Source organism: Myiozetetes cayanensis, unplaced genomic scaffold, assembly GCF_022539395.1.
Source record: "Myiozetetes cayanensis isolate MyiCay16 unplaced genomic scaffold, myiCay2020 scf12, whole genome shotgun sequence".
Lineage (NCBI taxonomy): Eukaryota > Metazoa > Chordata > Aves > Passeriformes > Tyrannidae > Myiozetetes > Myiozetetes cayanensis.
The window spans coordinates 17,621,079-17,638,236 of record NW_026086826.1 but is presented as its reverse complement, the minus strand read 5'-3'; the positions used below and the strand labels follow the sequence as shown (position 1 = coordinate 17,638,236).

Here is a 17,158-nt window from a genome sequence, read left to right as displayed (position 1 = left end):
TAAGCTCACCTCCAGATGTGTTGGTCATCACAAACCATGCTTGAGAAAACAAGAAACAAACATTTCTTATTCTTTCTCAGTTCTGTCATCCATAAGTGGGAAAAGTTCAAGTTCTGACACCCTTAAACGGGGCAGAAAGCAGGGGAAGTCACCCAACAATAGCAAAGGCACAAGCCATCCTTGATTTTTTTTCATTATGCATTTTCTTACCCTGCAGCATTTTCCACTTCAGGGGCCTTTCTGCCCCAGGCTACTATGTTATAGCCCAGCTAAGTCAGCATCTGGCGAGACATGGGTCCCTTTACCTGGGCATCCTTCAGCACCAAGAGAAGGGAAAATCAGCACATTGCCAAATATGCCAAGACTGTGGATAAATAAAGACATGGTAAAGTAATGCATGGTAATAAACACCATCCAGCAATCTGCTTTGGCACTCCTGGTTATGGTATTTCATAATACAAGAGAAAGGACTAGTCATTTATGTGACAAAAGACTGTTAAGTGATTAAAAGAAACACAGCAAAGAACTGAAGTGGAAGCTACCAAGAAAATCAATTTCTTATGAGAATTTTAGTATTCCATTATTCTGGCAAAAAAATAAAGAAGCAAAGATGGAAGGGACGAATTATGCATTAAGAGGAATAAGACTAATTTCATAAATAAAATCTGTAATATTTTCTAAAAAAAAAATAATCTAGATACAATGCTCATAGGATGTGTTTTGGTTCAGGTGGGCTTTTACCTCATCCACAATATTTTTAACATTATAATTTAAAGGAGACAAACCTAATTTTTACTTTGATATTACAGTTAATTTCAATTGAGCTAGCAGCAAAGTATATGCAAAACCTAAGCATCTAAAATGCTTGAGATAATCATAGCATATCTAGCTCATGTGGAGCTCTACTGTGGAAACATATTATTTATCAGTTTGCATCTTCCAATGAATTTTAAAAAGTATTCTCTGTTATTCACCATTTGTTTAGTGAGTTTTGGTAAATTCTAGGTCAGATATTATACAGATTGACAACAGGAACAACTAATTATCTTAGAAATCCACACTGATAAGGAAACTGCACAGTAAATACATTATATCCAGGCAACAGCAGAAGGTAAGTTTGTATTTCATTTGCTGCAGATTGCACAAGTTGGTAAATGTTTTCTGGCAAGTGTCCTTCAAATTCCAAAAATAATGCATCCATTTTATGGCATTATCTCATTTTCTATTATATTTGTTTATATCTTTGCAGTGAAACCATAATGTTATTAAGGGTATCATTATAATAGAAAAATTGTATTCGCTTTTAAAACCCTGTTCTATTTTATGTGTATATAAATAGGAACATTATGATCATGCATGATTCCCATTTGTCCTTGCTATACTCTTGACACTGCTGTAAATGGAAGCAGAGCACCAAGCCCTTACCCAGGCTTAAAATACTGCCCCTTTGATTAGCTGCACAGAAATTGGTTTTGCTTTTATCATGCAAAATCTGACCCCGATGGATAAGTACTCAAAAAGGTACAAACACTGCATTTCTCTTACCTTTTACCACCAAGGTGGGTCTCTGTGCATCTGTATTTTTAAAGTGTGGCAATTGCAAACCACCCAACAACTGGTAGGAGACTGGGTTTTGAGGGGTTTTAAGTGGCTAACAGCAGGGAGGTGTCTAATGCCAGGTGCACACTGGGGAAAAGCGTGGCATGCTGTCACTCTCCATCAGGTTCCTGAAGGGATTTGTGATACCCCAGGCTTTCTGAGGGTGCGACTTGTGCGATTATTTCCTAAAGTGCAATGCAAAAACCTTCTGTGGGCGCTGACTTGCCTCTCCAGACCAGGAGGAGCCAATATTTCCATCTGTAAAGACAACCCAGCCTACTGAGAACTCTACCTGAGAACTCAAGAGGAGTCAGACAGGCTGAAGATGGTGCATGGAGCAATCCAGGGCTGGGCAAGGGGGCCAGATGTGGTGCAGTAAGAGGCATTACTGTGGGAGTATCTGCACACCCAAAACTGGACTGGGATGCCCCTATTCCTGTCAGCAGAGCATCACATCCCCTGGCCAAGTGTGCAACATTGTGATGCTTCAGCTACACCCTGAAAGAGAGATAAGGCACCTAGGCATACCAAAAAAATTTCCAAAATCATAAGCAAGGTGTTGCATTATTGAAAGTAATGAACATTGTGATTGCTGAGAAATCAGACAAGTTCAGATGATTTCATGTTACCCGATGAGATATTCAAAGCTGTGAATTTTGAGAGCAATTCTTTATTTTCCCCAGATAAGATGCAATTTTATTTCAGCATCTTGAAATGTTTTATGGAGCACAGTTGTGTCTCCTCCTTGCTGACACAACACCCAGTAGATGAGGGAACATTAGGGCATGTGATTACAGGGCAGATCCCAGTCAGATACAACATGTAATTAGGGCTGATGTATGGTGCTAAGCTCTGAGAAAACCCGGAAGAGTCTAGTCTAAAAAGTTCTCTGAATTGGGGTAATTACAATATTAATCACAATCCACTGAACTAAAGTGGAATTAAATACAAATTTTCTGTTTATATAGTAAACGCTGAATGACAGTAAGTTAGAAACAGCATATTGGTCTGGTTTAACTGCCTAACATCTGGAGAACATTATTCAGAGACATCAGCCATTTGGCCAGTGCCCAATATGGAAGCGGTTTTACCCTCTTTTCTCTAAACATCAGCACAGCCTCATCAAAACACATGTATTTCTCTTTTCTCAAAATGTTCCCTTAAGTAGTTTCAAATATTGTAGAATTTAGATGGGATAAGCCACTTGTTTCTGTTTAGAAAGCAAACAAAATTGAATCAAAATAAGAGGGCCATTTTAAACATTTAATTTAAGCAATGATTGTGCTGCTTATAAGAGTTCGTGGTAAAGGCAGTTGTTCCAGCTATTTAAACAATATGATTACATGGCATTTCACAGGATAAAAGAGACAGATTACTAGAAAGTTGAAAACTGTGTGCCCTTGTTCTATATAAATATGTACACATAACCTACCACTGGTTACTACCAAATTTATATGAAGTATAATTTGGTCTTTATTACAGTTGCTGTGCTTGAAAAGAACCTCTTTAGTTATGAAGAATCCTTTTTTTTTTTTTTTTTTCCTATAGTAATGAAAAAACACAGTTGTCAGCATAATATCCTGACATTCAGGATGCCAGCCTGTCTCTACTGGAGTCAGATGTGAAAATAAATAGATATTAAACTGTCAGTCAATGAAATTACAAAGTCAAGAGCAGCTCTAGCTGCGATCCTGTGTGTTCTGTTTGATGGACACAGGTGTTTAAGTGTTATGAAATCCAGCAGAGCCTCAGAGTGAATAATGCACCTTCCAGCAGTTCTGCCTTAGCCAAAAGAGCTGCAGTGAGCTCCCCTCTCACCCTGAATCCCCCAAGCAGTCAGTGTGCCCTAAGAAAGGGAACAGAAAGGCCTTCCAGGTTTATCGGAGCTAAAACCCAAGTCTTACAGCCTGTGTTATGGCATACATTGAGGAATCAAAGCTGCACTTCTCTGAAACTGTGAAGGTTAGTCCCACTGGCTTTGCATACAAATCTAAGGCAGATGCCCCAAATCCACATAATGTATTTTTTATTCATAAGGCACTTAAAGTCAATCATCTGTCACTAATAAACATTAACACTATTAAAAATTAATGATCATCCTACAGCATGCTGAGACAGATTCTTCTTTCTGTTTGATGAGTATTGGAGCAAAGTACATCGCTTTCATTTACTGACTCTGAAAGTGTTTATGCTTTGTATAATGCTGCTACTTCAGCTGCTCCTCTGAACACCAGTGACCCCCTTCTCTTGGAATGCCAAGAAATGATCAGTCTTGTGAGAGAAAGCTTGAAAGGATGGATTTAGCTACAAATATGTATCTGCAGAGAAGAAAAATAAACCATGGATTCAAGGGTTATCACACAGCAAAAGCCTTTGTGATTACAGGGCCTTTTGTCTCCCTTTCCACTCTCTGCTAAACAGTAAGATGTCTGTGATGGGGGACATGTGTTCCCCACCGTACAGCAGAGTCCTGGACTCAGGTACCATACAACAAGTGGACAATGAGGCTGGAAATAACAGCTCTGACAAGACTACCTGAGAGTCTCACAAGCTGAAACAAGAAAAGGCTTCCTGAAGAGCAACTAAAAAAGGTAACTTCACCAAAGGTCCGCACAGTGTCGCAGGGCACTTTCTTCTCTTAGTGGGTGGGAGGCAAAGCCCACTGCTAGAGATGAAGGAACAGCTTGCACCTTAACCCTCAAAAGGACATTCCCTCTAAAAGTAAAAATGATCCTAAACCCTTCATCTTTTGTGTTCACGTTTTCAAATATAAATCTTGGGGAATACATTTTCCCCATGCCTTTATGCATTTCTGTCTTGTAGAGGCAGAACTCATAACTCAGCACTGTTCCTAACACACGCTCATCATGTTTAATCCTGCTCCTTATTTTAGTAATTACTTAATTGTGGGAGTGCTATAAGCATATTGTAGATAACAACTTGATGCACAGTTGATTCTGTTAAAATGCAGATAAATAAAACTGACTAAACCTGCATTAAAGACCAGTCTAGTAGTAGAAGGGAGACAGTACAATTACGTGCATCAAATCAAAGTTTCTGTGAGTTTTATCAAACTTCTAAAAGGAAGCTAAACTTAAGGTCTCATTACTAATGATATAATGGGAAAACTTGCCAAGACAGAAGACATATTAATCTCCCTCTTGCAATTTACAGTCTAATATTTCAGTGCCAAACCATTTTTCACAGAAAAACGATGACTGTTAAGAAATGGGAAGATCTGTGTGGAATTAAGTGACTGCAATCACCCTGTTTTCTTTCCTTACTGATGTTTCACATGAAATAACTAATGAGGATTTTTCAAAGATGAGTTATCAGAGCAAGAAATGTACCGACCAGTTGGAAAAACATGATGCCACAGGACCATACTCCCTCTCCTGAGGGCTGAGAAGGGTTCATATTACATACGCACTACCTTCCTGTCAGCTATTGCCGTTACAAATGAAACTTGAGGCCATCAGAAAAATGCTGTCATTCAAAACTTATTCTACCTTTCGGAGTACAGGAAATCAAGAATAAGTGAGAACTCCCTGCAGTGTCCTCAGTAAGACCCAAAGAAAACTCTTTTCAGACGCTGCAGAGCATCAGGGACCAGTTCAGTGCCTCGCACACCATTTTTACATTTGCACATCTCCCATATTCTGCAGAGCCACACAATGATGGGCAGCTCTGTGAGTCATGACTAGGGAACCAAGACGTGGTCCTGCAGTCACACACACAAATAAGCCCCATAGGACATGTAATTAAACAGTTTTGAACAGAATTAAAATATACAGCCTTCCAAATTTAAGGCTGAAGACTGTTCAGAACAATACTTTTTAGTCATGCCATCTTGCCCTGCTGCCTGCTCTCCACTGCCAGTATATTTCTTCCTAATTTGTCTAATTTTTATCTTAGAATTCATGCACTGACAAGCCAAGTTACTCTTATAAAGACAGCTGGAATTACAGTCAAGAAAAAGATGTATTAAAGCATCATTATTCAGACTTAAAAATGCAATGAAACTGTTAACCAGCTTTCCCTATAAGGTGAACATGTTTATTGCTAAGTTTTTGTGCCACAATTACATTCAAACAGACAAATGCTAGCTTAAAATAAAGCATTTATTTTTTTTAATCTACCTAGGAGAAATGGAAAAAACACCTTGAAAGTAAGTTGCCTCATATTGAATACTTAGCCTAAAAGCTTTACTATTAAAAATATTAGAATTTTAAGAATCATTTTGAGAAAACCTGGCAGCTAAATTACAGTGCCTAATTTTACCTTCTTCAATATAAACCACAGATTCATAGAATGTTCTGGGTTGGAAAGAATCTTAAAGATCATTTGGTTCCAGTCTCCCTGACATGGACAGGGAATCTTCCAATAGACCAGGTTGCTCAGTCTGTCCTTGAACACTTACAGAGTTAGGACATATCCATAACTTCTCTGGGCAACCTGTTCCAGTTTCTCACCATCCTCACAGTATAGAACTTCTTCCTAATATCTGATCTAAACTTATGCTCTTTCAGTTTAAAGCAATTACCCCTTGTCCTATCATTACATGCCCATGTAAAATACCTTGCAGCGACTTTCTGCAGTGTGTAAGTTTGGAATTTATTTTCATTTCTAATATAAAATCTGATGGGTTTTTACATTGTGCTGTGCAAGCCACATTTGCATAGATTTGTTGCAGTTGGCACAACACAGTCACACCACAGCCAGCAGACATATGTACATGGGGTGGTTCATGCTCCTGACTGCTGCTCCAGAGCAGCTCCCCAGACCACTGGGGCGGGGAACTGCAGGACTGCACGTGAAGCTGAACTGCATTTCAGGTGGGGCACTGGCAGGCATGGCACTGGCTTTTGAAATACCACCAGCAGAGGAGCTGAAAGAGGAGAGGTGTCCATGGGACACAGTCTGACAGGTTGCCCACAGGCATGGTACCTTCATTTCCCAGCCTGCCCTCAACTGTAGGGCTTCAGCCCCCCAGCCTGGGTCTCTCCACTGTCTTGTCTGTTTCCCTCTGTTTTTAGGTGAGTCACTCATGTGTCACCTTCTTCCCACCTGGAAAGACACAGACTCCTTTGCCTCACTAGACAAAGGCGAAGTGATGCTGCCCCCAAGGCCCATCTGGAGACCCATCAGAGGCCACAGAGATTATAGATAGCCAAGGACTGCATGTGGGCCTCTGGCATAAATGACACAGTAAGAAACCCAGATCATTACAGCAGGAGGGAATATGGCCCATACTGGGCCATGAGAAAGAGCGACACTGCAGCACCAGTATTTATAAACACGACTGAGGTCTGCTGTCTCTCTCATATGATTGCTGGACTACAAACTACGGGCCATCTGCCCGCAGTCTATTATCACAATCTGTGAACAATTAGAGACAGGATATTTCATTTTAGAAAATAGCAAAATTAACAAAAAAGGCACAGAAAAAAAGGCAGAAAACAACCAAAAAGCAAGTAACAAAATGGCAGTCAGCCACTGTACAGAGCCCCATTTGCCAGCCCTTGAACTCAGCAGCTCCCGGACCCACCACCACCACCACATCAGCTGCTTCACAGGGGAGATGACTTCTGCTGATGAGGCCACTGTGGGTGCCAGCAGCAGCCCTTCTCCTGCAAACACAAGCACCTGACACTGTTCTCTGAGACCTGAGAGCACCATAACCCTGCCTGTGAAACCAGCTCACCACGTGCAGGAGGCATGAGGACAGACATGGTACACATGGCACTCTCAAAAGAAAATATCCTCTTCCCAGCCAGCAGCTGAGCTTGCACCAGAGCTGCCAGCCCTTCCTCAGGCCGCCCTGTCTCTGCCTGCACCATCACTATCCTCCAGCACCCCTCTCCCATGCTGGAGCTGCTGCTGGCAGATGACCCTGTGCACCCCTGGCCAGCTGCACCCTGCAGGGGCTGCACAGGGCTGCAGTGGGAGACAGAGCCTCCAGAGGCGTAACACTGATACCAGAAAGGCAGGAGGGAAGGACCTTACCACTGCTGGCCTTTGGTCTGCAGTGCTGCTGCAGAGAAATCTGGGTAGATGGTGCCTCTTAGGTGGTTGGCTTGCTGTCACTGAGCAGGGACTGGCAATGTGTGATCAGCAGGAGACGGAGTTTGTGAGTGCGGACTGTTTCCTATTTCCAGACTATGGATGCAGTCAGTGTGTATCCCTCTCTTGGAGAAGCCTACTGAACTTCTACACAGAAAATTTTCTTCTGGAGCAAGGCTTTTACCGGGAGGCTGGGATTTTGCACTCTCCTCATACTTGCTATCATCACAAGGCCTTCATCTTGTATCTGAGCTTCTACTGGGGATGACGCCAGTTCAGCTGGTGCTGTTCTCTGGGCTGGGGACCTGCACTTGTAGAACCCTGGCACCACTGGAGTCCTGTTTTCCCCAGGGATCTATGTCATTTGCCGGGTAGGAGACTCCAGGGATGCCCCAACAGGCACTGCCAAACGGGACAGGGGAGCTGCAGGGAGGCAGCGTGGGATGGCACCACCAGGCTGATCCACTACAATCCTATGGAGAAGGCTTAAAGAGCGGCAAAACCCAAACACAGGAAAAAACTCTGCATTAGTCTTCAGTGCAGTCTGAGTAATTAGTGGTTTCTTACAACAGGGAAATGGTAAAGAAAGTAAAAATCCGACTGCTTTAAAACAACAGATACTCTCAATTCATTTCTAATTTATGCATTCTTGTCATATGAAAGCCACTTGCTTAAGCTGCTTTTCTATCTATTTGCAGTCTATTCAGACACACAATGCTCAGTGGGGGTCTGTCTCCATGATTCATTGGCTCAGATTTCCTATAGAGTTTACACGATGTCTACTAAGCCCCATACAGTTTTGTATCCATTATAACCAGGGACAAGCAAGCAGAGCTCAGGAGGCTGAGCATCCATCTAAGAATAGCTTCCTGTCTTCCAGCTCTCTTCACAACAAATGAACAATGGTTACATTTTACCGGCTAGCACTGCATGGCGAGGGGAAATTAGAGGAACTTGTCTGAGTTAAATAAGGGAAGAAGCATTTAGAGTGAAGCTCCTTAAATGAGCAGGTCAATAACTAGTTTACTGAAACCAAGGCACATAGCTAATGAGAGAATAAAGAATTATTCTTGTCAAGAGAGAAAAAGATGCTGCCCTGGTTCTGTGCTAAATAATTACATTCATTATGTTTAGGACAGCCTTGCAAGTGGTCTTCTGTACTAGTAAATTCATTAGCAAAGCTAATAGGCAAACTACTATTGGGGCAAATCTAAACGATTGCAATAGGATGGATGGCAAAGATGGGGAAAGGTAGTATGAGAGCTGAGAGCCAAAGTTAGCCTTAACTATAATTGAATTTATCTTCTCATCAACTTTAAGACCTCCTGGGCTTGAAACAAGGAGAGGAAAAGGTGTTGAAATGAAAGGATATTCACTTGATTCGATTTGTTGCTAGCTTTTCCAGCTTACCAAGCTGTCTAAACTGACCTCTTGACACATGACCACAATTATAAATCCAACAAAAATTAAAACATTAACTAAATTGGCTCAATGTTTCCAGGTGACAAATGATCTCAAATGTATCAGGAAACCATGACCCAAGCTGAAACACTGTAAAAGTAACCAGGTTTTGAATTTACCAAGAAGTTCATGGAACTTAGCTGGGCAGCAGTAAGGTAAGCTCTTCTTCTTTAATCATGCCCTGCCTAGACTATAATCATAGGAGCTTCATAAGTACAAATGCAGCACATTGAGGTGAGCCTGGAAAATTGTTGGAATCAATTGAGTGAGTCTGTGGAGCAGACACTGTTACAGCAGTGTCTGGCACTGACCACCGTCTCCAGGCATGGCCACACAGCTCCTCCACCCCACAGGGCTACCTTCACTCACAAACTGAGCCACAGGGGAATGGGGACAATTCCTGTTACTGAGCTCAGTACAGGACAGAGCTTTGGCTGAAAAAGCAGAAGGGAGGTGTTTTTTTTTTAATGTTGAAACAGTTTTTAGCATTTTAGAAGCGAGATTCCACAGTGATTTTTTTTAATAACTTTACCATTATGAAATGAAAATGCATTATGATTGGAAAAAAAAAACCTACTAAAAATAGAGGGAGGAAATCATCAAATATTTAAGCTTTTTTTCTTTGGATGTAGAATATAAATAACTTCTAGTTAATTTAGTAAAAAACTTCTTAAACTCTCTGATTCAGGTTTAGCTGGGTTGGGTTCAGTTTTGCCACTTAACCAGAAAGATGTTATACATCACCTGTGTCCAGCTGTTTTAAATGGACACACAGGGTATTGGCTAAAGGCATCCAAAAAGTAGCTTTTCAGTAATTGGATTTTGGAAAGACAGAAAAGAAGTAACTGAAATGGAGCCCATAGCTGAAAGAAAAGAGAAGAAAAAAAAAATCTTCTTTGCCAAGTGGAAATGGGAATAAATGTTCTTGGCTACTGCTGCAGCCTGAAAAGCCAGAATAAGCCTGAGGCTCCCCAGTAAACTGAGTTCAGAAACCTGCTCAGCTGAACCCTCATTTCTTCTGGCTAGTTGCCTTATCCAGTCAAGTTAGAAATTCAGGATCTAACTTTCAGTGAGAAATTGGAAAGACAGATATGTTTTACCTGTGAAGAGAGACATCAAGAGAATTGTCTTTACTTAAACTAAACACTGGGAAAGCACTTACCACCTGTATCATTTCAGTGAGCGGCTGATCCTTTCCCTCCAGCCATCGCGGTGCACCTCCCCTGACAACAGGTCTGGACTGCATAGGCTCTGACACAAAAGGAGGTACAAGAGCCTCTGTCCATCGACAGAAGAAAACCTGTGATCATCCTTCTATAACCTTCTTGCATGCAACTACAGCCTTCAAAACCAGAGTGAAAAGGTGCAAAAAAAATGTTAAGATCTCTACATAGTGACAAAGCTTCCTTCTTAAAGAATATTTAATTAGTCATTTCCACAGGGAAGATGAAAACTAGCAGATAAGTATTAGGAGTGTGGGAAAGGTGTCAAAGAGGTGTTTTACTGAGGACAGGCCTAAGCATGGGCTGGGGAGGAGTCGGCACTTTGTTCTCTTAAATGTCAAGACCAGACCTCGCCTTCCTCACTAGATTTTTGATAGTTATTACGTAAAGCAAGCACATTACACAATCTTCACATTTATACACTGTAAAAGTTCAGTTTTGGTCTGAAAAGTGACTATGAAAATGTCACCTTGTTTCTGCACTTATCTGCTCTCTCAAGTGTCTGCTCTCTTGTCAAAATATAACCATTTTACTCACTAATGTTAATGGGAACCCCATATGCCAAGCAGAGAAGATTGGCCTCTTAAGCTTTACCTATTTGCCTGCTAATAAAGCGCGCTTTTTATCCCAATAAGCATGGGAAAGCCAAGCACAGGTGCACCACAGTAATATGCATTATACTTTGCCTCATGCTGTGCTACCACCAGTGAAGCTTTATTCTCATTCCAGAACTTGTACATTTGCTGAAGGTTAGTGATGAAGTACAGAGCAGGTCATAAACAACTTAGCTTCATTTTCCACAACTAGACGGAGCAGCAGGCACTTAGGAAAAAAATTATACTAGCTTGTAAATGGAACAATTTAATATGGAAGTAACTGATGGCAAATAAACACAAAATGCCAAGGCAACTTGTACTCTCTTCCTTACATTTCTTTAAAATCAAAGCTAGTAAACTAGAATTTATTCAATCTTACCAAAGAAATCGCTTTTGAATGTAAAATATGCACTTGAGAAGGCAGAACACTGTGCTTCTTCCTGACAAAAACCTTTTGTACAGACAGTGCACCAAAAGGGTCTAAATACGTGCAGCTATGGCTAAGATTTTCCAACCACGTGCTGGAAACACTCTGCGTTGTCACCCTCAGACAAAATAATCTGTGTGGTAAAACCTCCTCAAAACAACAGATCTTAAATTATACAAATGACAAAGCATCTCTTTGTCTTGTTTCTTCACTTACCATCAAAGTGCAGAGGTTCCTTCTCCAAACACGTGATGCTTTCGCAGATGTTTTGACCAAACACCTCTTTTTAAATGACATGAACACTCTTGTTACCTAGTGCAGCTAGTGGTGCTGGAACCCAATCTCCTCTATCGGCTAAGATTTTATTTTCTGACTTCCTGCAGCAAAAAAATATCCATTGCTTATGGACTCCACTGACAGGTGAATGCAATCTTGGTGTTGCATCAGCAGCAGATTTGAGTCTTTTATGAATAGATGTGAGGCTTAGCCATAGAAATCTACATGAAGCTCTGAGAAGCACTGATTTCAAATTATATCATGTTGCAGCTGAAGAAACTGTTGAAAATACACATTTGTACTTTCAGTGTGATTTCTGGGCAGGGGAAGAGCTGTGAAGCAGCATCCCAGAGAGGCTGTGTCATCTCCATTCTTGGAGCAGGCCAGGTGAAACTCTGAGCAACCTGGTCTGGCCTCATGGCTGATCTTGCTTTCAGTAGAAGGTCAGACCTAGCCCTTTCCAACCACGCTAGGGCTGTGTGAAGTGGAAATGGGTTTCTGCTTGGAGTCCTGACTTACCTCTCCTTCCAGGTGTCCTTTTACAATACATATGAGGCCGTGGAACCTGAGGACCAGTGAAAGGAGAATACAGATGACGGTTCTTCCAAGATGGAGGCATCACCTAGGGCGAGGTGGCCTACCTCCTACATCACAACCTCCTCAATTAAGAAAAAAAGAAAATAGTAGTCACTGGTAAATTCCCTTTGAGAGGAATGGAAGGCCTGATACACTGACTGGACCCAACCCACAGGGAGTTGTTGCCTGCTTGGGACCTGTGCAAGAAACATCACCGAGAAAATTCCCAGCCTGGTGTGGCCCACTGATTATTACTCCCTACTGGTTTTCCAGGTAGGCAGAGCTCAGGCCTGTCAGAACAGAGAATGCTCTGAAGGGAGCAGCAGCAGACACCTCTGATATTTGTTTCCAGCCATTGAGATTAGCATTCTGCATTCACTGCTATTTATATCCTCTAACTTCTTGATACCTATGGCTCAGTGAACTTGTCCAAAGTCTCTCCCTACTTTGAGTGTGAATATAGTTTTTTTATGTTCACTGATTACTAACGAGGCATCTTCCTGCTTTAATCCTGCATAAAATTAGGTACCTACTGTAAAACACTCTTTCCTACTGCTTTTCATCGATTGCAACGGGAATTAGAATCTGCCAAACATTGATAATGGCCATGAAGAGATGCTCACTGCTCTCTCAATCTTTCAAAGTGAGTTTAGTTATGATAAGTGGTCAATACATGGCCCAGCACAAGAAAAAAACCCTTCTCAGTCAAATCATACCAGTAAGGATTCTTGAAATCAGCATGGATCTGGTCTTAGCAGATCTGGGCAAAGTGACAGGTAGAAAAGTGTCCAGTCATGGCACAGCACTGTCCCTATTTGCTGTCCCCTACACACTGTTTCCAGTTTCTGAATGTACCTTGTGAAAGGGGAGCAAGCATAGAAACTCCTTCTGGTTTGTACTGTCCATGTTACAGTGCCTCCAGCTTAAGCTTTGCCATGCAGCCAATGCAAAATAAACTGAGCAGTACCCAGACATATCTCAATTGACTCCATTCTTCTGCTTTGGAAGTGAAGGAGGCAGAATAACAGCACTCATTCATTTTCCTATGTGCAGAGCCAGGCTGTAGGCTTGGAGGAGGTACAAGGAGCTCTCACTCCTCCTTACTCTGCCATGAAGGTCAAAATACCAAACAACAGTTCAGCCTTCCACTACTGCAGGTCTACGGAAAGAGCAAACCACAGCAAATGAGGTTATGAGGTTTGACATAACAGTCCTAAATTGGTGATGGAATAGCTGGTTAGCACATCTGTGGCTGAATTTAGCTATTTTGTTTAATGTAACAAATTATACTACAATTTTATGTGATCTATATTCTTGGCCTTTAAATCAAGCCAATGGCTTTTAAGATTTCAGTTTATTCTTAAACAATATTAATGGCTGCACACAGCAAACACAGCTTTATCAGAGGGGAGAGCATTGAAAATTTGAGGAAGAACATCTCCATCTAACTGTCTATACCTGTAACTGAGAAATTAATATTCTTCCCAAGGGAAAAAAAGGCTGAGGTTAATTAGGTGATCGTCGAACAATGCACACAAAGTTTCTACTGTGAAACATTATTTTATGAAGAAATATATTGTAAATCTCCACCTTGCCAGAATCTGATAAAAGATGAAGGAAAGTACAGTACATACCATCAAATGCATGACAACTTCATATAACTTCTTCTGAAAGAAAGCAGCCTGTTGTTTACTGCATTTATCGACAATCTGTGAAAGTAGACCAGAAATCAGTCTAATTACCAGAGTGCCAGTTGTGCTTGTTAACACCAGCTTTGTGACCAAATGTTATTCCACAGTTGTCACATCACAAGAAGGTTTCATTACTAACATAATAGTGAACAAGATCACATGCCTGGCTATTGATTGATCTGCCACACAAAGGAAGGACATTTGTTGTCTCTATTATAACCAGTTACATCTTAGTCTGCCTGTATAATATGCACAGGAATGTATCACAAGCAGTTGCTGCAGTGTTTCCTAATTTCAGCCTGTTAGCCCATTAACAGCCCACTAGGATTTGCAGACTTTACCAAAGGATAAGAAATGACTTTGCCATAATTTTGTCTTGTACAGCCTTAAAAAAATTGTTTTCATCAGCCTTCCTGCAATGGATCCTACAAGGGCTGAGACTTACTCAATATTTGCATTATAAATATATCATTTCTGCCAAATCAAAAGATATTTTAATTCTTTCCAGACACAATAGGGTAACACAGCAGGAACAGTAGAAATATTCATTATTACTGCCGTTGAATGGCCCTGAAAGAACTATATCTTAGACCAGAGAAATGCTCTGCTAACAAGCACCTCAGACAAAATGAACTAAGATTGAACCTCAGAGCATCAGGATATTGCTTGACTGACCAGTCATAAATGCAAACAGCAGCTTTCAGGCCTGTTGTTGATATGAAAAGTGAACAGTCCTGTTTATTTTTCTATGAACTCAATAAATATTACAATATAAAAGTGGATTTGTTTATCATTGTGAGCCTACAGAAAAACAAGCATGCCTCATCATCTTATCTGATGATGAATGATTTATCAGGCAGAACGTGAATCTGCTTCTAACTGAGTCTATTTTCCTGTTTATGCTTGTTGAACAGACACAATTTAATGAAGAATATAAAGTACTTAAAAATCTGTCTACCATTAATAGTTTAATTAAACTGACATGTACTTCAAAAACAGAGAGACAGAAAACATTAATTTTGGTTATAAAGGGCATGGCATTATTAAAGTGCAATTAAAAACAGCATTCACTTACAAGTAATAGCTAAAACAATTTAATTATTTAACATTTCATTGTCAGTTCTGGCTAACTTAGCCACCCCAAGGTAGGTATATTCTTTGGTCCTCTTGTCAAGTATATTACACAGCTGCTATCACACTGCAGAGAGCTGAGCACAAGCTAACAAGCTGCTCCTGAGCAATATCTCACTGTAAACCCCCTGACAAACACCTCACTGTGCCATTGTCCTCTGGGGCCTCTGGTGTCCTTGAGGTGCCAGTTCCAAAAGCATCCCTCAAGAACCCCTCCACTGGGACAGATAACAGCCTCTGCTGAGAGTGGTGAAAGTCTAGGAGATGACTGGTGAGCTGGCTCCTGGCTTTTGGATCACTGTTCCCTGATAAAAGCACTAATCTAGGACTATTGGACATACTGAAGTACCTGTTTTCTTCCTAAACTTCATGTCTCACAGCTCTCTCCTTCTGTCACATTTGATTGAAATTGATCAACTGGCTCAGCAATTATTTGAGGAAGGCACTGAAAAAGAGAAGCAAAGAAAAGCAGCCCAGCCATGCAGGTCTCATTTTGCTTGGAAACAGGACAAAAAAGCCTCTCCTGACAATTTCAAAGTTAAAACCCAAAGATGCAGAGAGTCTGCCAAAGAACTGTTGTAAGAAGACTTCTCAGAACTATAAGTCCTTCTTGAACAAAGTTATCAGTAGAAATGTCCCTGAAATCAGCCTACATTTTTTTAAGAACACAGTAACAAACAAGTTTAGAAATTTTATCTGAATTTCAGGTTCAGAAGAAAATCTAGACTTAAAACACAGGACTAGCCTGAAAACAGCAAGAGATACCCTTCAATAGGAAATTTCAGTACTTTCAGAGATATATTGAGAAGAAAAGTCAGTTTTTTGAAGCTTTCCACCAAAAGTGAGACAGACCTGTCCCTCATAGCCAGGATCCCAACTGCAGAAACATCCATCTCTGAATGGAGTGACCATGTCTGGGTTACACCATTAGCGAATACACAGGCCACCAGGCAGCTGGCATTTCTGGGAAATGTTTGGGAGAAAGTTTGGTTTTGGTGATTTTCTTTTAAAATACTACTTCAACGAACAGTTCTCAACAAACATTGCTTTAATCACAGTTAAAGAAAATCAGCTGCTAATTTTTTCCATATGGGCAGAATGTCATGACAAGTTTCAGGGCTCTCAGCAGAATGTTATAGGTCTCAGAAGTTCACTCAGACAGGAAACTGTAGGATTAATGTCCTACTAACCAAGTACACCTATTCTTGAACACAGCCTGGAGCAGGTGTTACTTCAGGACTATTTAACTAGTTCCTATAACTTTGGTTTACTCCTTTCCTTACATAGTTAAAGTATGGGGACAGTCTGCAACTGCTGCCTTAACCCCTGTATTACCTCCTCAGGAGGAAAGGAGGGAAAACCCAACAACATAGTTAAAATGTTCACAAAAGCCTTCTTTGTACCTTTTTACCAATCCATGGAGTGTCGTTGTCTTTGTCATGCCACCCGACCATTACTGACTGTCTTCTGAAGCCCAGGAAAAGGAGAAGTCCTTCTGCCCACACTGCATGGAGCTCTGGGATTAGAAGGGGATGTGCACTGAGCCTATGTCTGCCTTGCAGGGACAGCTTTCACATCTGGGACTTACACCAAGGCTCCAAACCTCCTAATCGTGCTGCAAGGATGGCACCTGGTCTTCCCCTGGTAGATAAGTATACCAGAAAGCTGATTGGAGAAAATATGGTTTTATTTATGGTTTCATAGAGAGCATTCTACTGACAAAATACTTTTTTTGCTGCACCTGTAAGCAATGTATTAAAAATTAGAATAAAATTAATCAGTACAAACCAATATATTCCTTCCCCTTCAGTTTATCCATGGGAAAAAAAATTCTTAATTTTAATCTCTGTTAAATTTAAGACAAATTTCTCTGCAGAGAAATTTAAAAGACTGAAATGGTAAAGGGTAGGATTTATATCACAGAACATTCTGAGTTGGAAGGGACGACAAGGATCATCGAGTACAACTCGTAAGTGAATGTCCATATGGGGATCAAACCCACAACCTTGGTGTTGTTAGCACCATGCTCTAACCAACTGAGCTAATATCAGGGTTTTTCAGTAGGATTCATTAAAAAATGAAATATACAGAGTCCATCTTTACCTTTTTTTCTCT

The 17,158-nt window shown here is 40.9% G+C and overlaps 1 long non-coding RNA gene across 1 annotated transcript; it reads right to left on the bottom strand.

Moving 5' to 3' along the window:
* Positions 1 to 13,262: 13,262 nt before the first annotated feature.
* Positions 13,263 to 15,457, bottom strand: LOC126635776 (uncharacterized). The gene is made up of 3 exons (XR_007627797.1): positions 15,393 to 15,457; positions 13,856 to 13,930; positions 13,263 to 13,380 (listed from the first exon to the last, which is right to left on the bottom strand). It is a non-coding gene; the product is annotated as an uncharacterized LOC126635776 (long non-coding RNA).
* Positions 15,458 to 17,158: the final 1,701 nt, after the last annotated feature.